This window comes from Adiantum capillus-veneris, chromosome 10 (assembly GCF_014529385.1).
Source record: "Adiantum capillus-veneris isolate H3 chromosome 10, ASM1452938v2, whole genome shotgun sequence".
Classification (NCBI taxonomy): Eukaryota; Viridiplantae; Streptophyta; class Polypodiopsida; order Polypodiales; family Pteridaceae; genus Adiantum; species Adiantum capillus-veneris.
Window position 1 is genome coordinate 132616618 of NC_140940.1, and position 22129 is coordinate 132638746.

Sequence of the window (22129 nt, forward strand, 5' to 3'; positions counted from 1 at the left end):
AAGCTGAGACACATTTTTCATGAACACAAGGTCCATTAACATGTCAAATGTGTTCTAATAATCATTTATTAGAGGAAAAAATGATGCCTTCTTGAGGCCATCGTGAAGTCTTCACCTTGTTAAAAGACCCTCTAGCTAGCATATTTAAGCATATCAAGAGGGTTTTCTTAAATACACCATCTAATGCAAGTAGGGGTATCCAATGAAATCAAATAAAAAACTAGAAGGAATCAAATCACATACGGACGAGGGTACTTTGTCGAGCGACACGATAGTCGATGTGTGGGCGAGCTGGCGGACAGAGGAGCAGGGGCCGCACAAAAGCTGAGGGTGATGAGCAAACGGAGAGGAGACGCGAGCTGCAAAAGTGGCGCAGTTACAGCAGATTTGCAAGCCTGCAAGGCTACATAGATTTTTTTAAAATTTAATATGCATGGCTTTGACATCCAAGTGCGACTGTGGTTGTGGTATACAACAATTCACAAATCGTCATCGCTCTCTGCATGCCTGTGTTCGACTCTCCAATCCCATTTTAGAGGGCGACCCTCTATTGAGGGTTATGAGTTATGAGTTGCTAAGGTAAGGTTGGATTCTGAGGAATCTTGGGACGAATGAATAGTATGATCCAATACATGGACCTGCAAGTAGAAAAATACCAAACTAGTGTTAACTGTAGCAATAAATACAAGTGTCAATGCCTTGCGGCTTCGTCGAGCACTTTCCTTGCGCTGGCTCCTTCTTCGATTTCTGAATCTCCGGATTCTGTTGCATCTCATCTGCATCTCTCTATCTTGGGGCGTGTATGGTAACTTCAGCCACTTTCTGCTACTAGGTCGTTTGATTTCGGCTCCTCTGCTCAGGTACGTCTTGCATCTTTCAGTTTTAGCATTTTGAGAGAGAGAGAGAGAGAGAGAGAGAGAGAGAGAGAGAGAGAGAAGCTATGCGTTGAGAACCTGGTGCACTCTTTAGGATTCAAATGAGCTGCATTGTGGATGAAGAATTGTCTTTTTTTTGTTTCAACATCGCATTAGCCTTTTCGCTATCTTTGAGGTTTCACCTTGTAGCCCTAGTGCAAACCTGAACCAGGATAAGCTGCAAAAAGTTATGGGTTGCATGCTTGAAGATGGCAAGATTAGCTATGAGAGGCTCGTTGCTGAAAATAGCTCTGATCGCGAATCATACATCTCCTTTCTTTTGCATAGGCAGCAAACAATATGTTGGAAATTGAATAAGAGAGACAATGGTGACTTTTACACAAGAGAGGTAGAGATAAATGGTGCTAAAAAGTCGGCCAATAATCACCACCAACTCTAGCGTAATGTGCAAGGGTCACTTCTATATAGCGCGATAATGTGCAAGGGTCACTTCTATATTGTGACCCGACTATGAAACTCAAGGACAGCCCAAAGAAGGGGTGCACAAAAAAATACTTTAACGAAAAGTGGGCTAATAAATAGCCAATAAACATGCAATGCACTCTAAAAGCCACCATCTCATGATGATACACTCTCCAATACGTACTCTTTAGTGGAATGTAAAATTCAACAAATGATGAAGAAAATAGTTCAAAGTAGGTAAGGAAGAGGTTTGGCAAAATGATCTGCAACATTGCCTTTGGTAGAGCAATGCTTCAAGCGGATACGTACAAGGTTAAGGGGTAATAACAAGAGAATTGTTCACGATAAAAAACACTATAATTTCTAGTGATCAAAAGTGAGTAACACCAAACATCTTATATAGAAGAGAGACTAGACTTGAGGGTTAACTCAGGATTACATCATTTGCCCTGGTATAATGGGTACATAAGGAATTTTGACCCCTCTTTATGGGGTACTCTTGGTCTCTTTGGAGAGACGAAGAGATGCTAGCTTGACCTTTTATACAGGACTCATAGACAATAGGCACAACTAGAAAGATTATGGGTACATACACCTCAAGTGAGAGCTCCCACAATGGGCATATCCCATAGCTAATCCCCAACAATCCTCCCCTTGGGCTTTGGACTTTGACAAAGATATTTGTGAGTACAATCGCTATTCTAAATATGTAGGCAGTCATAAATAGGACCAATCCACAAAGCTTTAGTTATCCCACAATATGAACCCAAGAGTTTTCTCCTTCTTTCTCCTCAGCTCCCTTAGATCGTCTGAACCTTTGGATGTACTACCATTTGATTTTCTAGAATCCTATGATGAGCTGTCATCCGGTTCCCATGAGTCATTCTCTTCATTGGCAGACTCTTGCCCTGTTGAGGCAGATACGATCATGTCTGTAGGATAAGCCAATGAGTCGGCATACTTTCCAGATCGTTGCTTAACATGTTTCATAAGCCTTTGAATAGAGTCAGACTCCTGGTTTAGACAATACTCTCGAATCTCTTTTGGCAAACCATAGCAAAACCGCTCAATCTGGTCTCTCAAAGTAATCTTCTGAAACGAAGACACTAAACCTTGAGGCAGTAGTCATCCAATGTATCTTTCTCAGTCATTTCCAAGTGATGCCAAGCCGTGATGACATCTCTTTCATATTCATATGATATCCAAGTTGACGTGAAAATCTTCTTGAATTTTAACCACATCGCAGGTGCTTCTCTGTGTAACAACAGATTAGACCACCATTCTCTGCAGCTCCTTTGGAGTGTTCTGTGAACCGACCTCCAAAGAAGACGACGTCAAACTGTTGAACAAACTCAAGGGCTTGATGGGTGTCCTGGTAGTCTGAGACGTCTCAAAACTGACAGCCTGATCCCCTTCCTTGAACTCCTTGGTCTTCTTGCTCAAGATTGCTCCCACACTGCGACCACATGCATCAAAGTAAATTTCAAAGAGCTTTTGCAAGTTTGCAATCTTTGACAGTCCTCAAGTAAAAAGAACCCCTTTCTGAGTCAACACATTCAAAGGAGAAGCAATCTCTGCAAATTTTCGAATGAACCGCCGATAGTATGAGCACAAACCCAAAAAGCTTTGAACTTCATAAACATTCTTCAAATTTTGCCAATCACGAATGGTCTCAACTTTGGCCGGGTCCATCTTTATACCTTCCGCTGAGACGATGTGTCCCAAAAAGTGTATCTCTAACAAGAAGAACTCACTCTTTTTTGCCAATCAAAGGTCAAATATGTCAGACCTCGAAAAGAAACAATAAGATTTTCTTCAAGCTCAGGCTGAATGTTACCTACTCCATGATCATTGATTTGATTCCGGGTAAGTACACCACTGAAACGGGCCACCTTACAGAGTTAGTCGAGCCCAAAATGAAGAAATAATGAACCAAGTACAAGAACTCCTCGAGAAGGGTCTCATCCATCCTGGCACTTCACTTTTCTGCTTGTCCGTGTTGCTGGTTTTAAAGAAAGATGGATCTTGGAGAATGTGCATTGATTATAGAGCTCTCAATAGAATCGTCATCAAGAACATATTCTCTATCCCAAGGATCGATGATATACTCGACAATTCAGGGGACTACTTGCTTTAGCAGAATCGATATGAAGAGTGGATATCATTAGATCCAAATTGCTCTTGGAGACGTCTATAAGATAGCTTTCAAGACTACTTTTGGTTTGTACGAATATTTGGTGATGCCCTTCGGCCTTACGAATGCTACCGATCATTTGTGGGTACTTTCTTTGACGACATCATTGTCTTCTCCAAGAGTGAGGCAGAGCACCGACACCATCTGTTACACCCAACGCTAGTTTTTGGGAGCAAATGCTTTTGGGGGAAAGTGCTTTTGAACGTGATTGCTTTTGGGATTCTGCTTTTGGACATCCTGGCCTCTCACTCTGCAGAGCATCTGGACATAGAGTCTGAGAGCAGAGGACCTTCGGGAGTTGTACCTTGTTGTGATCAATAATAAAGAAATACCGAAAGGGGCACTAGTCTTTAGGGCCAGTGCTTCTAGATGCCGGACTCGGCTGCTCTCTCTCTCTCTCTCTCTCTCTCTATATATATATATATATATATATATATATATATATATATTAAAGTACAATGTTTTTGAAGTTTCTGTTCGTGTGTTGCTATTGATTTCTCGCTTGGAGTGTCCAAGCCTGTAATGGTGGTATCAGAACTCAGAAAGATTGTTCTTCTACGGAGGATCCGATCCCTTGTGTGGCACACATAGATTCTCCTCGACATAGATTCTGGAACGAATCTGACAGAGCAGACAAGATTTTGTGTGTGAAAGAATTTAAGAATCCTCTTTATGTTCATGTGTTGCTATTGATTTCTCGCTTGGAGTGTCCAAGCTTGTAACGGTGGTATCAGAGCTCAGAAAGATTGTTCTTCTACGGAGGATCCGATCCCTCTTGTAGCGCACATAGATTCTGGAGGAGAATCTGACAGAGCAGACAAGATTTTGTTTGTGAAAGAATTTAAGAATCCTCGTGCCCTGACCCCAGACTTATTAGCGACTCCCACCCTTCATCCATCGCGCATCGGGTGCACTCCCGTCTTCTTCGCTCTGTCTTAAGGGGCATAAGCCACAAAGAACCCAAGAGCACACATGGGTTGTCTTGGAGAATCTGACAGAGATAACACCTCTCAGCGGGAAGGCAAAGAAAGGTTGAAATCGTGTGTGGGAACTGAAGAAAAGAATGAAGAATCCGACAAATTTTCGGCGTGGAAGTTTGCTAGAGCAGAGTACAAACGCCAACTGCAGGTTGACATGTGTGTGAAAAGATTGATCAAGTAGTCAAGAGACCCGAGTTTGCGAAACACCTGAAGGATTACCCGATTGAGGAGATTCACTTCAGATGGCGTGAGGCCATTGATTCTTTTCTCAGGTCGGGAAGAAAGCTGAAAGGATAGACGAGTGCAGAAAAGTGAAAACTGTACTCGCAGAAAGAGCTGGACGGAGCTCTTGACAAGAAGATGAATTAGATAATGAAAGGCTTGAAGCACTCTCGGAAGAAGAAGAAATCGGTAGATTTCCTTGGTTATTTCGGCTGGAAGTCAAGGTAGCAAGCTGATCCAAGAAGCGTGCTCGTTTCGAGGATGACTCAGATTTTTCTTCGTCTTCAAAGAGTTTCGATAGTTCGTTGTCCTCTAGTTCCAGAGAGGATGAAAAAAGGCAGAAGAAGCGGAGAAAAAGCAAGAAAAGCAGATTTTTGAAAAAGTCTAGAAGGCATGGAAGGCCATCTAGCAGTTCGGAGGAAAAGGGCTCGCCCTCTTCCGACAGTGAGCGGATGAGCAAGAAGACCAAGGAGTTCAAGGAAAGGGGTCATGCTTTCAGGTTTGAGACATTTTCAGGCTACTAGGACACCCATCAAGCCCTTAAGTTTGTACAACAGTTTGACGTCGCCTTCTCTGGAGGTCGGTGCATGTCACAAACGGGAGCGCATAACAATATAAAATACATTCGGATAAATAGGATTTATCACTTATTACTGAAGCCAGAGGATATAGAGAGAAATAAATAGAGAGAGAGATAGAGAGTGAGAAGATCGACACAGTACTGAGGACCAGAAGATGGGCTGGTCCCCCCCCTGTAATAGTATCTTTATTACTGAGGAGAAGTCTATACAAGCACTTGAACCGAACGTATTACCACGTTCGTTCTAGAATAAGACTTGATGGTTCCCGGAAGCCTCAGCTTCCGATTCTTAGGGCAAAACCCTATTCCAAGGAACTTCCGTTCCTTATTCCAATTCCTCGAGAATCAAGGTTCTCGCCTCTGGATCTCACCTTCCAGAATCAAGGCATGGCATCCGTGCAACTCTTTTCCAACTCTCTTCTTCCCGCAGAACAACTCTGCTTTTCTGGACACGAAGTCCTTACTTGGGAATCCCAACTTCTGGATCACAACTTGAGAGACTACCTCTCTCCGATCCGTGGATCTACTTCCCAAACTCGGGTACGAAACCCCTGGGCTGATCTAGCTCTAGTTCCTCAGAGCGCTTTTCTCCTGCAGAGGCTCATACCTTCCTCTGCTCCTACTCCCTCACTAAGAGGAAGTACACCTGCAAACAAATACTCAGAGTTCATAACATGAAAATCGTTACCTTCAAAGTCTCGACGCTCAGAACGCAATTCCGTTCTCGAAAAGCAATTCCCCGGAAGAGATCTCTCCATAGAAAATCCTCTCTTCCAATCCTACACACAAAAGAGGTGTGCTCGGGTTCCTTCTCATAAATCAGCCCCGTCTACGACGTTTATGGGCTGAAAACAGAGAAAAACAGCAACTTGTCGCGATGGAAACATGCTTCGTAGGCACTTCTTCGCGAGGGAACTCACGCACTGGGTCTTGGCGACATCTGGTACACTTGGGGCAGCCGTGGGCATCACTGGCAAGGTCTTCTTTACGGCTGAAATCTGCAACAGCATCTCCTCCTTGCAAAGATTGGTCTTCCGCTCTGAGTGAGGGTATGTGATGCTTTTATAGCTCCTAGCCCGGGCACGAATAGCTGCTCGCGTAGAGATCGCGGCCGTTTTTGTTTTTTGTTTTTTTTTCTGAATTTTTTTTTTCATTTTTTTTTTGTTTTGCCAGAAAAAGAGAGAGAGAAAACGTTGGCTGATCTGTTGCCTTATTTATCAGATGGCTGCCCACTTATTAAGTGGGCGGCCGGTCACCTTTAAAAATGGTATGAATCTGTCCAAAAACTCAAGAAAACCTTATAAGTTAAAAACAATGCTTTCACTGCATTTGCCAGGCGTCCCTGGATGCAATCACACGCACAATTGCAATGCAGACATAGACTTCCTCGCGGGAAAGCGTTTGCTTTCCCGAAAAGCAATTCTGCTTTCTCAAAAAGCATCTGTTTTTCCTCAAAGTTTCCTCTGAACCCATCTTCATTCAAGGGTTGCTTTTTCCTTGTGCACAATTCTAACACAGTTCGGAATTTCCTCCCGACTATGGATATTCCCTTTCCGATGCACCCGTCACCCACCTTGTGACGCATCAGGAATACCCATCACCTAGTCCTTTCCTACCGAACTTACGGTACAATCTCCTTCACGATGCTCTATGTCACCCATCCTATGATGCATCAGAGATGTCCGTTCCCGGATGGTCGGATACTTCTTTCCGATGCTCCCTGTCACCCATCCGATGTGACGCATCAGAAGTACCCGTTCCTGGTGGCCTTACAGATATTCCCGTTCGCAGTGTTCCCGTCATTACTTTAAATGACACACTAGGAATACTCTGTACTCGGATGTCTCTAGTGAGAAAAGCCCTCTCACTTAAAATTCCAATAATTCATTTAGAATTATTTTTTCCTTGGTGTTCCAAGCGAGAAAACCCTCTCACTTATAAATCCAATAATTCATTTAGAATTATTTTTCTGTAAGATAAAGCCAATTTAGCAACATCCCTCTCACTTATAAACAGTTGTCCTCAACTGTAGAGGTCCAACTGAATTGCCGGGGAGAAACCGGAAAGATTCCAAATCTTGCTCAATGGTGAGTTGAGCTGGTCCTTTCTCAAAAGAGAATTAAAAAAAGAAATTCAAAAATTCATTAATTCAATACTTACCTTACCGGTTCATGTCATTCCTCTGGTACCTCGAGGATATCCTTCACCAATCATCAAACTTACGAGCCATGTAAGAACTCGTCATTCGCGTCTTTCCAACAGATCGGAAGTTTCCTCATCCGAGAATCTGTTAACTCAATTCCACCTTCTCAATCCCGAGAAGAATAATCCTCCTAGAAATCAATCTAGGTATCTGTCCTTGCGCATAATCTTGCGCTGTTAGTCGAGAGGGTATTAAACCTCTTGTGTCCTCCCACATAGGGAATGCCCAAATCATTAGTATTAATCTCGATATCTTCCTTCACAAACAAAGTCTGCGATCACCTTAAAGAAGGTTCTTGTTTCGGGCCGTCGCTCAACGTAGGCGGACGGTTCCAATCCGAAGATTCCTTGTGCACGGCGGCACTTCCTTCCAATCTTATTCTCCTGCGAGTTATTACCACTAGCAGTGTTTTCCCGACGCCCATTAGCGTCTCTTTCTTGCAAAATCATAAAAAATGATTCACCTTGCAAGCATCAATGACAACTTGCAAAATCTCAGGCAGATAGGATTCTAGCCATAGCATTTTCTAAACGTACGTTCAAACCCGGTTCACAATAGAGCGAACCCTTTTTGAATCTCAGAGATGTTCTCCCATATGTAATTCTTACCATTTTGAAACGGTTGGCGAACTATATTCTTACGAACATAATAGTTCGAATTTATTCCAGCAGCGTGTAAATGCTACTTGACCTGCTCATGGAGAAACATATACCGCAACCAAAAGTTGCTACTGTAATGGTAAAAGCACATAGCGTACTCAATGATCAACGACCATCGGAAAACCTCTTCTCCGTAGAGAAACTCAAATTCCTTCTACCAAACACATCTCAAATAGAGATTCTCGTGTCGGAATATTCTTGCGCGCAAAAAGGCGCTCAAGAGAGTATAACAAACTCTCGTCCAGTTCCTTGGCATAGGTCTGCATCTTCGTGTGTTATCCATGTACTCAAAAGTGTACATAATTCTTAAGCTGTGTTAAAGTTTCGGTGAACTTGGGAAATTACCTTCCCTTCGTAAGATCCTTAGAGCGAAGACGCTCAACTTGATGATCACTTAGCTCGATCTTAGAGCAAAACCCGCTCATTAAATAATCTAGGATTCCTCAAGCACAGGCTGTAGTCGTCGCTTGTTCCTTCCCTCCTAAAGAGAGTGTTCATTCACTTGTGCAAAAAGCACTACCATATCTTCCCTTACGGGGTAGGGGTGTTGGTTCATAAGGTACTCAAGCTTAATGAAAGCTTTTCTTTGCTGGAAAGCTCAGAATGGTTCCTTCATAATTTCCTACCCGCAGTAGCAGGTAATCTGTTCGAGAATTACCGGATACTAGATCAATTATGGACCTTCCGGATGGTTAAGCAAAGTAGTTCATCGTATAAAACAATGTTCTGACTTAACCCTACTCTCATAAGCACTCAAGAGTGATCAGTCTTGGCTAAACTTATGCAATCCTCGTGCGAAAAAGAAAACGCGCTTTGTAACTTCCTCAAAGACTTAACTTTGATCAGACGTGCCCTCTCACTTGAAGTTTGAGGGTCTTCTATTCAAAAAATTCAGGAGTTAGATTGAATTCCCTTACTCCAAACTTTCTCCGGATAGCAACGTATTCTTCGAGGAGAGGTAACAAAAATTCGTTGTTTCTCGGTTCAATGGTTCTTGTCCCACTGCGGGGATTGTATTCTATGTACATCAAGGTGTACACTTTCAACTTTTATTGCTGACTCCACCATCTACTGCAAAGTATCTTGCAGATGGGTTTACAAAATTCGGGCAGAAGTCCTTCGTTAAATTTGTTCATCTTTCCTTCCTCAGAGAGGATCGAGAATGGAGCTACCTTGGCAAGAGTGAACCACTACTTGCTTTGACTCGCTCGTGTCCCTATTGGGCAAACCAATCCCAATCTTCTTGAATGCCTTCCTCAAAGCGTAGAGGAAAAAAATTTGTCGGAAAATTCAGCCTTGAATTGAATCCAAGTCTTGTTGTAAGTTCCTTGCAGAGCTTTGGTATACCACCAAGTACTTGCAATCCCCTTGAGGTGTTTGGTCACAATACCTCACCTTCGACGCTTCTGAGAAATTGCCGTTTGCAAAGGCAACTCAAACTGTCGAATAAAAGATATAGCTTTTAGGACATATTCCCTTCCATCAAAAGTATCAAACTTCACAGGAGTGTTCTTAGGTCTAAAGACCTTCTTCATATCCTTCCCGAAATGACGGGATTTCTTGGCTATGGTTATGGTTTGATGTTCATGGATATTTTCTGGATTCTGAAGGATCTTGAGCATTCCGCTCCTTGGATTCTCTAGGTTCTTGAGCATCATGCTCTTGTCGCCTTCTCAGAGAATCCCAAGTCTTTTGTCGACTTCTTCTAAAGAGAATTTTTTTTTTCCAACTCTGCGAGCTTTTCCTACAGGACTTAGGTTTCCGCCTGCTTACTTCTCTCTTGGCTTGTCATGGCTTCTTCCCGTATCTTCCCAGAGTCGTCCTCCTTTACAGAGAAAGAGAGGAGACCATGCTCTGATACCACTGTCACAAACGGGAGCGCATAACAATATAAAATACATTCGGATAAATAGGATTTATCACTTATTACTGAAGCCAGAGGATATAGAGAGAAATAAATAGAGAGAGAGATAGAGAGTGAGAAGATCGACACAGTACTGGGGACCAGAAGATGGGCTGGTCCCCCCGCGTAATAGTATCTTTATTACTGAGGAGAAGTCTATACAAGCACTTGAACCGAACGTATTACCACGTTCGTTCTAGAATAAGACTTGATGGTTCCCGGAAGCCTCAGCTTCCGATTCCTAGGGCAAAACCCTATTCCAAGGAACTTCCGTTCCTTATTCCAATTCCTCGAGAATCAAGGTTCTCGCCTCTGGATCTCACCTTCCAGACTCAAGGCATGGCATCCGTGCAACTCTTTTTCAACTCTCTTCTTCCCGCAGAACAACTCTGCTTTCCTGGACACGAAGTCCTTACTTGGGAATCCCAACTTCTGGATCACAACTTGAGAGACTACCTCTCTCCGATCCGTGGATCTACTTCCCAAACTCGGGTACGAAACCCCTGGGCTGATCTAGCTCTAGTTCCTCAGAGCGCTTTTCTCCTGCAGAGGCTCATACCTTCCTCTGCTCCTACTCCCTCACTAAGAGGAAGTACACCTGCAAACAAATACTCAGAGTTCATAACATGAAAATCGTTACCTTCAAAGTCTCGACGCTCGAAACGCAACTCCGTTCTCGAAAAGCAATTCCCCGGAAGAGATCTCTCCATAGAAAATCCTCTCTTCCAATCCTACACACAAAAGAGGTGTGTTCTCGGGTTCCTTCTCGTAAATCAGCCCCGTCTACGACGTTTATGGGCTGAAAACAGAGAAAAACAGCAACTTGTCGCGATGGAAACATGCTTCGTAGGCACTTCTTCGCGAGGGAACTCACGCACTGGGTCTTGGCGACATCTGGTACACTTGGGGCAGCCGTGCGCATCACCGGCAAGGTCTTCTTTACGGCTGAAATCTGCAACAGCATCTCCTCCTTGCAAAGATTGGTCTTCCGCTCAGAGTGAGGGTATGTGATGCTTTTATAGCTCCTAGCCCGGGCACGAATAGCTGCTCGCGTAGAGATCGCGGCCGTTTTTGTTTTTTGTTTTTTTTTCTCAATTTTTTTTTTCTTTTTTTTTTTGTTCTGCCAGAAAAAGAGAGAGAAAACACTGGCTGATCTGTTGCCTTATATATCAGATGGCTGCCCACTTATTAAGTGGGCGGCCGGTCACCTTTAAAAATGGTATGAATCTGTCCAAAAACTCAAGAAAACCTTATAAGTTAAAAACAATGCTTTCACTGCATTTGCCAGGTGTCCCTGGATGCAATCACACGCACAGTTGCAATGCAGACACAGACTTCCTCGCGGGAAAGCGTTTGCTTTCCCGAAAAGCAATTCCGCTTTCTCAAAAAGCATCCGTTTTTCCTCAAAGTTTCCTCTGAACCCATCTTCATTCAAGTGCTTGCTTTTTCGATGTGCACAATTCTAACACAGTTCGGAATTTCCTCCCGACTATGGATATTCCCTTTCCGATGCACCCGTCACCCACCTTGTGACGCATCAGGAATACCCATCACCTAGTCCTTTCCTACCGAACTTACGGTACAATCTCCTTCACGATGCTCTATGTCACCCATCCTATGATGCATCAGAGATGTCCGTTCCCGGATGGTCGGATACTTCTTTTCGATGCTCCCTGTCACCCATCCGATGTGACACATCAGAAGTACCCGTTCCTGGTGGCCTTACAGATATTCCCGTTCTCAGTGTTCCCGTCATTACTTTAAATGATGCACTAGGAATACTCTGTACTCGGATGTCCCCAGTGAGAAAAGCCCTCTCACTTAAAATTCCAATAATTCATGTAGAATTATTTTTTCTTGGTGTTCCAAGCGAGAAAACCCTCTCACTTATAAATCCAATAATTCATTTAGAATTATTTTTCTGTAAGATAAAGCCAATTTAGGAACAGTGCACATAACACTCCAAGGTGCGAAGGGCGGCATCTTACTTGAAAGGAACTGCCCAGATTGTTACGTGGGCACTGCACTTGCGCTACGTGGACATGCTTCTGCTACAGTCTAGTGTCAGTCTGAGCTGAGGACCTAGCCTAACACATATGTGAGCCTCTAGCAAGAAGTGCATGTCCATGCCGGTCATAGTTTCTCTTGCACAGTATACCATTTCAGCATGTAGCATGTACCGCATGTGAACTGCCTCTTAGGTTGCATTAATTAATTAATGACCCTTCAGCTTCCAAATTGTGGGGGCTGGTTTATGCCTACCTGACCCAGGTAGAAACAAGTACTTAACCAGCCCTCGGGCGCCAGAGATCAGCTGAAGAGGCAGCAGAAGAAGAAGGTCCTGCAGCCTTTAGTGCTTGCAGGGTCAACACCTCAGCGTTTCCAGCCTTTCTCACCAGCGTTTTCAGCTTTAGCATCAGCGTTTTCAGCCCAGAACAGCCAGCGATTTCAGCATATGATCGCCATCAAACTTCAGCCCCTAGCCTCGTCATGGTTGCAGATCATAGCCATCGAAATCGCTAGCGTTTTCAGCATTCAGCCATAGCCTTGTCGTCATCGTCTTCATTGTTATCGTCGTCGACACAGTACCCCCACGTCTAGCACCCCTTGTGTTCCGGCTTGCCTCCTACCTAGCTCAACATAGGGATCTTCAGTATCCATCAGTACCCGCAGTACCCCCTCAGTACTTGCAGTACCCCAGTACCTTCAGTACCCGCAGTACCCTTTAGTATCTCAGTAGTACCCAGCATCCATAGTTACAAGGAATGGCCATTTTCAGATCCCTGTTCCCCGTTCCCATCCCAATTTCCCGTTCCGGATCCCCGTTCCGTGTTTCAAACGTGAGTATCCGAGAGAGGGAATGGCATATCATGCGAGTTGTCGTTCCTCGTTCCTCGTTCCTCGTTTCGATTTCCCGTTCCAGGTAACTATGCCAGCATTAGTACCCATTAGTATCAACATCTCAACATTTAGTCATTGTATCAGCATTTGCAAGAATAAAGAAAGTACTTGTAGAGCAAGGGGGCCCTTGAGGGTTTGGGATCCGACATTTGGTGTCGTCTCTCTCTCTCTCTCTCTCTCTCTCTCTCTCTCTCTCTCTCTCGTGTCTCTCTTTTCATTGAGTTCAGTTCAGTTCTTTCAAGTGAAATAAAGTGTCCCTTGTGTTTGTGTGGAGTACTAGATCGGAGCTAAATCCTTAATAACTTATGCTGCACATTACATTGGTATTAGAGCTCTGTGCGTGCTTCGGCTTCACGAATTCCAAGGAAGAACCATCAAGAACCCAAGCGGAACCAAGAACCCAAAGAACCTCTCTCAGTTTTTCTTCCTGAAAGAATCTTGGAGTCCTAATCCCGGACTTATTAGCTCCTGTCTTCATCGCCATGTCTTTGAACGAAGATCCACAAAGAACCAGATCTTGAGTACCAGGATCTACTTGCCTCTTATGCGGATATGGAAGGAGTTGGTGCAAAGATCCCTGGCCCTCTTCTACATTCACATTCGCATGTAGCGTGCATCCACTTCCGTCGACAAGAAACCCCTGGAAATACCTCCGAGCACCCTTACCTTTCATCTTCACCCACAATGTTGTCACGACTGGACTATTCGAGTGGTCGTACTTGCTCGCAAGGCAGAGTCAGCATCAAGGCTGGTATTCTACGACAGTAGTAAGGCTACCTAGTAACTTGTATGGTCGGTGCTTACATCGCATTAGAACGTACATCCGCAGTATGCACCAGTTTGGAGGAGTTTTCATCAGTTTATGCATCCACAAGCATCAGTAGCATTCCTCATCAGACTTCCAGAAAGTATCCACGGCCCACAGGGTAGATGTCACGTGCGCAGGTCACTTGCGCTATGTGGACATGCTTTGCTACAGTCTAGCGTCAGTCTTAGCTTAGGACCTAGCTTGGCACCTTTAGAAGTTCGGCAATTGTGCCTCACCTTTAACAGGGTAGATGTCACGTGCGTACGTCACTTGCGCTACGTGGACATGCTTTTGCTACAATCTAGTGTCAATCTTAGCTTAGGACCTAGCTTGGCCCCTATGTGAGCCTCTAGCAGGTCGTGCATGTCCAAGCCAGTCATAGTTTCTCTTGCACAATATAGCATTTCAGCATGTATGCATGTACCGTGTGTGAACCACCTCTTAGCTTGCATTAATTAATTAATGACCCTTCAACTTCCAAATCGTGGGGGTTGGTTTATGCCTACCCAACCTAGCCAGAAACAAGTACTTAACCAGCCCTTGGGCGCTATAGATCAATAGACGAGGTTCCTGCAGCCTTCAGTGCTCGCAGGGTCAGCACCTCAGCGTTTCCAGCCTTTTCTCTCAGCTTTAGAATCAGCGTTTTCAGCCCAGAATAGCCAGCGATTTCAGCCTATGATTGCCATCAGACTTCAACCACTAGCCTCGTCATGGTTGTAGCCATCCACATCGCTAGCGTTTTCAGCATTCAGCCATAGCCTCGTCCTCGTCGTCATCGTTGTCTTTGTGGTCGTCATCCTCATTGACACAGTACCCCAACATCTAGCACCCCTTGGGTTCTGTCATGGCTCTTGCCTAGCTCAACATAGGGATCTTCGGTACCCATCAGTATCCGCAGTACCCCTCAGTACCCATTAGTACTCACAGTACCCCTCAAAACCCATCAATACCCGCAATACCCCTTAGTACCTATCTATACCCGTAGTACTCCAGTACCTTCTTGAATACCCCAGTAGCCGTAGTACCCTTCAGTATCTCAGTAGTACCCAGCATCAGTAGCATCAATACCCATTAGCATCAGCATCTCAGCATTTAGTCAAAAAGTAAGTACTTGCTCTGGCTACAGAGCAACGGGGCCCTTGAGTGTTTGTCACCCGGCTGTCACGTGCACATCTAACCCTATGTGCATGTGGACAAGCTATTCCTACTTCTAGGGTAAAGGTAGCCTAGGAAGTGTTCTGGCACCTTTGTGAGCCTATACGCAGGACGTGCATGTCGAGGCACTTAGAGTAGTTGCATACCCTCTGATTGCATAACCCATGATCATTAGCATCAGTATCCAGTACCCAGCGCATGAACCTAGTTTTGCAAGTGCATGTGAAACACCTCTTATAGGTCATTATATTATAAAGTGACTTATCATTATTTCCAAAATCGTGGGGCTGAATATGAGGCTGCTTGACCCAATTGTATGCACCTATAAAAGGAGACCCAGGGCGCCCAGTAGAAGCAGAAGAGGCAGCAGACAATCCTCTCCTGAACAGACCAGCAAGGCCAGCGTTTTTGCTCCAGCAAGGACCAGCGTTTTGGAGACCTAGAATACCAGCGTTTTCAGCCAAGAAGACCTGCATTTTCAGATCAGCCCTTAGCCTCGTCGTACCTCACCCATCCGGTATCAGATCCTCGCCGTTTTCCACCTATCGCAGCAAATCAGCCAGCACTTAGTTTTCAGCCTCAAGAGCAGCAGCGTTTTGCAGTTCTCAGCCCTTGCATGCATCACCATTGCAGATCAGCCCCGTGGTGTCAAGGCAGTGCAGATCCAGAGCAGTAGACCCTAGCGTTTTCAGATTTCAGCCCATTGACATCGTTGTCGTCGTCATCGTCATCATTGTCGACACATACCTCATCAAGCATCATAGCATGTAGATCCATTGTACCAGACTTGTGCAATCTAAAGAAAATGCCTCTCTAGCAATAAAGAGGGGGCCCCTGGGAGGGGGGTTTGGGGACCCATCTAGTGTCGTCTCTTCTCTCTCTCTCTGCACTCTCATGCACTCACTCACAATTTGCATTCCCTTTTGTTTTGGTCATTGCACGTTCTCTCATTAAGTCGAGGAAGGCTCTCTCTGTCTCTAAGTAAAAGGAACCTTGAGCACTCGCTGTTCACTCATCCTGAGCTATACACCATCATTCACTTCCGCTGCACATTACATCAACATTCGATGTTCTCTCTCTCTCTCTCTCTCTCTCTCTCTCTCTCTCTCTCTCTCGTGTCTCACTTTTCATTCAGTTCAGTTCAATTCTTTCAAGTGAAGTAAAGTGTCCCTTGTGTTTGCGCAGAGTACTCGATCTAATCGAAATCTTTAAACACTTCCGCTGCACATAAACACAGACATGGTGGTCAACTATGTTGTTACGCAGAGAAGCAGTGTGACGTGGTTAAAATTCAAGAAAATTTTCACGTCAACTTGGATTTTAGACGAACATGAATGATGTCATCACGGCTTGGCATCACTTGAGAATGACTACGAAAGATAGATTGGATGACTACTGCCAGAGTCGGAAGATGACATTGAGGAACCAGATTGAGCTGTTTTGTTGTGGTTTGCCAAAAGAGATTTGAGAGTATTGTTTAAACCAGAAGTCTGACTCTATTCAGAGACTTATGGGACATGCTAAACAAGGATTTGGAATGCATGCTAGCTCATTGACTTATCCTACAGATAGGATAGTATCCACCTCAATAGGGCAAGAGTCTGCCAGTGAAGATTTGAATGAGGGGAACCGGATGACGGCTCATCACAAGATTCTAGAGCAATAAGAGAATCAGATGGTAGCGTATCCGAGGGTTTCGACGAACTAAGGGAACCGGATGCAAGTTCATTAGAGGATTCCAGAGAAGAAAGGGGATCAGATGATAATGCATCTCAGGGTTTTGATGATTGAGACTGACGTGCCAATGGACAGGGGAAGCTAGCGAAGATACCCACAGGTCCTAGGGCACAAGGAAAGAAAGGAAAGGGAATCAGCCGGTAGATCATAAAATTCCCCAGATCCAGATTGAGGTGCCAAGGACAGGGAGTCTAGAAGGGCTGCCAATAGGTCAAAGGGCACGAGAAAAGAACAGAAAGGTAAGCTAGGTCCTTCGGATAATTTGGGCAAGGTACTTTTTGGTCCTTGATGCAAAGTGGATGGAGGAAGAGAAACTCGCAAATTCTTTTGAAAGAGAGTTGTACCTTGAAGCTTTTAGGCTATTAGCAGTGTCTATGCCAAAATTTATGGATGAATCAGCAAGGTTGAATCTAGTGCGGTGCGGACTGCACAAGAGGGGAGCTACTCCACTCCTTTGTCATAGATTGCCTAGATTGAATAAAGTCACTAATTTCTCTTTAAGATTTAAGGGTACTGATGGGCTGACAGTATTTTGCAGAATGACTCTATGAACTATGTGCACTGAATTGGAAATTTCCTTTATTGAACTCAGAACATGTGCTATTTCATGTGTGTATTGTTAGAGATATGTAGAGAAAGATGAAATGTCTGCAACATTTTGTCCGATGAATGATTTGAAATTAGTGCATCTAGACATCTGTTAAGAGATCGGTGAGATTTGGATGTGATGGCTAAGTAAATGAAGAATGAATGTGATTTAAAATGAGTGCATCTCGACATCTGTTAGAGATTGGTGAGATCTGAATGTGATATCTAAGTGAATGAAATTCTAGTGCATCAAGATATCTATCTGGATGAGATGATTAGATACTGTTGCGAGTGCATCAAGGGTTCCGAAAGGATGAGATGGCAACATAGTGATCTAGGTGCATCAAGAGTTCTCGATGGAATGAGATGGCTAGATTGAATGATTGAAACAAAAGTGTTTAGTGTGAACTAAGTGTGTGATTTGTGAACTGCATGCTATGTGGATGTATCGTCTTGTGAAGATGGTCATGGGCATGGTTTGCTTGATTGAAATGTAAAATGAAAGGATATGAATCTGATAGTAACAAGATTTAGTAGATTAAGACATCAGTGAAAAGATCAGTGTGGTCTGGATGTGATTAGTAAATGGTTACAATGATCAAGGTTTTGTATCTAAGATCCTCGACAGAAACGTGATTGATCAGTATATATGAGTGAAGGGTGAGTAACCAGCATGTGTGACATGTAAGACCCAGAGTGGAGATCCTCCCAAGCTCGCTACTGCTGCCCGCTCCCCCCCCCTTGCTGCGCCATCGCTGCCCCTTCCCCCCCCCCCCGCCCTCGCGCTTCCTCCAGCCCCCGCACTGCCCCCCCTCCCCTTCGCGCTGCCTCCTGCCACCCCGCGCTGCCCCCCCCTCGCCCTCACGCTGCCTCCCTCACCCTCGCACTGCCTAGCCCAACCCGCCCCCCCCCCCCCTTGTGCGCTGCTGCCAGCCGCCCTCGCCCCGTGCCGCCCGTCCGCTGCCTTCCCCCCTTCCCTCCAGCCCGTCTGCTGCCCTCCCCCCCTCCCTGGCCGCTTCTCCCCTACCCCGCCTACAGCCTCTTGTCTCTCGCTCGTCGCTCTCTCCGTTCCCCCCCCCCCCCCCCCCCCCCCCCCCCCCCATCGTCCTCACTATTCCTGAAAGGTCTTCTACACCTGGCTCTGCAGCATTTCTTCTTCGGACGAGTGCTCGACGTACTCGGTTGCAGACTTCCTTCACCGTCCGCTTCTTCGACTCAGCAGTAGGCACAGATGGAGGCTCCAGCTCCGCCACAGAGGGACTTGCCTGAAGCCCCCTCGCCCGACCCCGTTGAGCCCACCATTCGACTTGCTCTTTCGCCGACAGAGCAAGCGAGCCTTGCCGCAGAGGTAGAGCGCTTGCAGGTGACTTCTGTCATCTGCAAGGTTCTCGGCACCCGTCCTAGCAGAGGAGAGCTGCGAGACCTTCTCCAGGCCCGCCTTCTCGCAGAGGTGGGCAAGATCTTGGATGTCCAGATTCTCGGACGGGGGTACTACCAGATCGAGTTTGAGACTTCCGAGATGGCCTCCAAGGTCATAGCTATGAGTCCACTGGCCATCCGAGCATCACGCGCCCACTTTCGATAGTGGTGACATGGTTTTGACCCGACTTCGGATGTGCTCGTAGAGGAGGCAAACATCCCCATCTCAGTTTGCTTTCCGGGTTTACGGAGGGAGTACCTTCCACTTCTCTCCAGGATTGGCTCCGCCATCGGGACTGTCGTGGAGACACCTCGTACGGCAGCATCAGTAGTTGCCAAGGCTGCTGGCATCCCTTCAGTTCGAGTTTTGGTCAGAGATACCCACACGCTCCCGAAGGTCATCCTTCTGCCTCGGGTGAGTGGGGGTTGGTTTAGAAAGTGTCGAGTACTTGGGTCTCCCGAACCAGTGCTTCATTTGCAGACAGATGGGCCACCTAGCGAAGGCCTGTCCACGGAGGAGGCCACGACTTGCACCTCAGCCTCAGCCCCAGCCTGCCAAGGCTGGGCTGCAGCCACAGCCAGTGGCACAGCACACAGATTCAGAGCCATCCTCCGAGCCTGGGGCTCCAGCGGAGGAGGGGTGGCAGCAGGCACGTGGCCGTCGACGCCAGGGGCCACAGCGACAGCCTGGCACTCAGAGTGGCCCTCAGGTGCCTACTCAGCAGCAGTGGGTTCCCACGGGGAACCGCTTTGGTCCTCTTGAGCAGGAGGAGCCCCCTACGCCAGCCTCCACCTCAGCTTCACCCTCGCCAGCCGCCCCTCCTTCAGATTTCCCCTCCTCCTCCACATCCCCTCCCCCGCCCTCTGCTCCCGCCTACTCCCCTCCTCGCGCTCCTGTCTCTGTCGCCCCACCCCGCTTCTCTTCTCCTCCGCCCCCCCCAGCTCCTCCCCCTCCTCCTACTCCAGTACCACAGTCGACTCAGGAGACTGGTCCCTCGTCGGCGGCTAGGAGATCTCTTGGCAGCGCCTTTGCCACGAGTTGCCTAGCGAGAGAGGGTCAGCCCTTCTTGCGGCCATAGTAACAGGGAATGGCCATTTTCAGGTCTCCGTTCCCCGTTCCCATCCCAATTTGCCGTTCCGGATTCCCGTTCCGTGTTTCAGACGTGAGTATTCGAAACAGGGAATGGCATTTCATGCATGTTGCCGTTCTCCGTTCCCGTTCCGATTTCCCATTCCGGGTAACTATGCTTGCGGCCCCCTCTGCAGATTCAGACATCTTCCCTTGCAGCTATCCCTCGTGGTCTGACGAGCATTGACCTCCGACGCCGCTGGGATTTCTTCGACTACGGGTTCACTCGCTTCCTCGGCGATTCCGCAGCCTGCTTCAGGGTCCACGCTTTGTTCCTCGCCGCTAGGGGAATAGAGGCCTTGGACTCAGCAGTTGGTTTCTCCTTCCCCCTCTGTGGGAGGACTGAGACAGAGTGGTCCCTAGACTCAGTGGTGGGATGGTTGCATACATAGGTTCTCGAGTTCTCTCACCACATGGGAGAACTTGGAGTTACAGATTTGTTGCAGACTTTGTGGCCACTGGCCAAGTTTGCGGTGACACCCCCAGACTCAGCAGGATGTAGGCACTTTGTGGTGTACTTTTTTGTTGATACGTAGTGTTTGCCTTGCTATGTATACATTCATGAGGACTCCTGGACAGAGGAGGTTGCTTTACGCACGGCTCGCTCTGCTTGGGCTTGGGCCAGGCACTCACTGCAGTCTCGCCTATCTAGAGGACGCTCGGATGCGGATTACTCCCCATCCAAGCCAGCCTCGAAGATAGCCCGTCTTGCTGCCGCGGCAGCATCTGTTCTCTATCGCTCCCCATGAGGATCGTCTCGTGGAACGTGCAGGGACTAGGTGGGCCCCAGTTTCAGCGACAGCGGGGCCGATTGCGTCAGGAGCTTCAGCGTTGCCTTGTGGGAGGAGAGATTGATCTCCTTATGCTTCAGGAGCACCATTTGTCTGAGAGCCGCATTCGGCGATGTGGTCAGATTTTGCGTGGACGGTATGATACCTTTTGGTCAGCTGCTTTTGGACCTGGAGGCATCCAGGGTGGGGTATGTATGACTATTGCGGACTCATTGCAGCAGGCCATTGTGGGCAGAGGGATTATTGTGCCAGGCAGGGCTCAACGGATTACTATGCAGCTTCAAGGTGGCCTTGTGGGCTTCCTGAACATCTATGCACCCAATGTGGTGAGTGCTCGTGCAGAGTTTTGGTCACAGATTGTCGAGTCTTTGCCACAGGTTGACCATTGGTGTGTAGGAGGGGACTTCAACATGTTGGAGGACCCTTCTGACAGGATCGGAGGCAGCCATGCTACTGTGCATGGAGTCGAGTTAGCAGCTTGGGAGAGGTTGTGTATGACTTTGAGGGTTCGGATACATGGCAACATTCTGGCTTTGTGAGGCCTCCATAGAGTCTTGCCTTCTCTAGATCGGACCGCAGAGTGGGAGGAGCTAGTGACCACTTCAGTAACTTGGGGGGCTCAGTGGGCATCCTGGTAGGGACATCCTTCTCGGACCATGCACCAGTGATCCTCACAGTGGCAGACATGCAGAGGAGTGGGAGCACAATGCTTCGCATCCCAGAGCGGGTCTTGTTGGACTCAACACTCAGAGAGAGGGTAGAGGCTCTCTGGACAGAGGGCATGGACAACCAGGCTCTACTTGCAGACAGAGTGGCCTTAGGCCTAGCTCAACTTAGCCACTTTTTTCTACAGGAGTCTCTGGCTCGACGGGCTGCAGCGAGAGAGGAGGAGCAGCGTCTCAGACGAGGCATTGCTTCACTACAGAGGATGCAGGAGCAACATTTAGACAGTCCATGGTTGGAGGAGCAGTTACAGCAGGCTCGCCAGGAGCTTGCTTGCACAGAGGAGAGGCGCTATGAGTTTGCCTTTCACGGACAGGCATCTCAGTGGACTCAGGTGGGTGACAGAGTGACAGGTGTTTTTTTTGAGACAGTGGGACCTCGGCACTCGCATGCCAAGGTCAATCAATTGAGGAGACCGAATGGGTCACTTGTTTGTGAGCCCGAGGATATGCGTGCCGTTGCTACTGACTTTTATCGTGAGTTACTGTCGGCTCAGCCCCAGTCAGAGAGACAGGATGCATGCAGGGAGCAGGTTTGGGCACAGATGCCTTGTCTTGTGACTGAGGAGATGCGCCAGAGGCTAGAGATACCTCTTCAGCTTGAGGAGCTGCACATGGCTCTTAGGGTCCTCCCTCGTGGTAGCTGTCCAGGTGAGGATGGGCTGACTCCCAGTTTCTTCTTGGAGTACTGGGACCTGCTTGGCCCAGATCTGTGTAGTGCCTTTCAATACATTCTGCTCACAGGAGTGATGCCGGATAGCATGAGTGAGGGCCTGATTTACCTCATTCCAAAGGAGGGTG

At 46.9% G+C, this 22129-nt stretch overlaps 1 protein-coding gene across 1 annotated transcript in view; it reads left to right on the forward strand.

Moving 5' to 3' along the window:
• The first annotated feature begins 659 nt into the window (after nt 1-659).
• Nucleotides 660-22129, forward strand: part of LOC147449679 (uncharacterized) — a 172309-nt gene continuing 150839 nt past the window's right edge. Inside the window, exon 1 of the mRNA XM_086522055.1 lies at nt 660-860. The gene's annotated coding sequence lies outside the window, so the exon portion shown is untranslated. The remainder of the gene's footprint in view (nt 861-22129) is intronic.